Source organism: Eimeria mitis, genomic scaffold, assembly GCF_000499745.2.
Source record: "Eimeria mitis Houghton genomic scaffold, Emh_scaff1945, whole genome shotgun sequence".
NCBI classification, from domain to species: domain Eukaryota; phylum Apicomplexa; class Conoidasida; order Eucoccidiorida; family Eimeriidae; genus Eimeria; species Eimeria mitis.
Window position 1 is genome coordinate 6,391 of NW_013570268.1, and position 1,117 is coordinate 7,507.

Consider the following 1,117-nt stretch of genomic DNA (forward strand, 5'->3'; position numbering starts at 1 on the left):
AGAGAGAGAGAGAGAGATGGGTGTTGCTGCTGGTGATGCTGATGATGATGATGATGATGCTGCTGCTGTTTGTCTGCTTTTTTTAGCTTTGTTTTGTTTGTTGTGGTTGGTTGTGTTTGTTTATGTTTTTTTATGTTTATCTATATTTATTTATATTTGTTTATATTTATTTATATTTATTTATATTTATTTATATTTATTTATATTTATTTATATTTATTTATATTTATTTATATTTACAAAACAAACTAAAACAAACAAAAGAAATAAATAAGTAAATACGTAAATAAAACCAACCAAAAAACGAAAAAAAAAAAAACAAAACAAAAGCAACTAAACAGAATAAGTAGAACAAAATAAAACAAACTAAATAAAATAAAACAAACTAAATAAAACAAAATAAATAAATAAATAAATAAATAAATAAAATAAATAAATAAATTAAATGAAACACAGCTTTTTCTAGATCTCCTCTCGCCATAAAACAACCAAAAAAGGAAAAAAAAACAAAAACAAAAAAGCAACAAAACAAAACCAAATAAACAAAACAGAATAAAACAAAACAAACAAAACAAACAAACAAACAAACAAAACAAACGAAACAAAATAAATAAATAAATAAATAAATAAATAAACTAACAGCTCTCTTAAGGTCTACTCTGAGTACACGCCCGAAAACAACCAAAAAAACGAAAAAAAACGAAAAACAAAAAAAACAAAAAACAGCAAATAAAACAAACTAAAACAAAACAAACAAAACAAACAAAACAAAATAAATAAACAAACAAATAAATAAATAAAAAGATAAATAAATAAACTTACAGCTTTCTTTAGGTATACTCTGATTACAGGCCCGAAAACGACCAAAAAAAACGAAAAACAAAAAAAACAAAAAACAGCAAATAAATAATATAAACTAAAACAAAACAAATAAAACAAACAAAAACAAAACAAACAGAACAAAATAAATAAATAAATAAATAAATAAACTTACAGCTTTCTTTAGGTCTACTCTGATTACAGGCCCAAAAACGCCAAATTCGCGGGCGACGTCTTTTTCGTTGAAATGGGGGGGAAGGCTCCCCACGTAAACTCTGCCGCTTTGCATTTTTTTTTT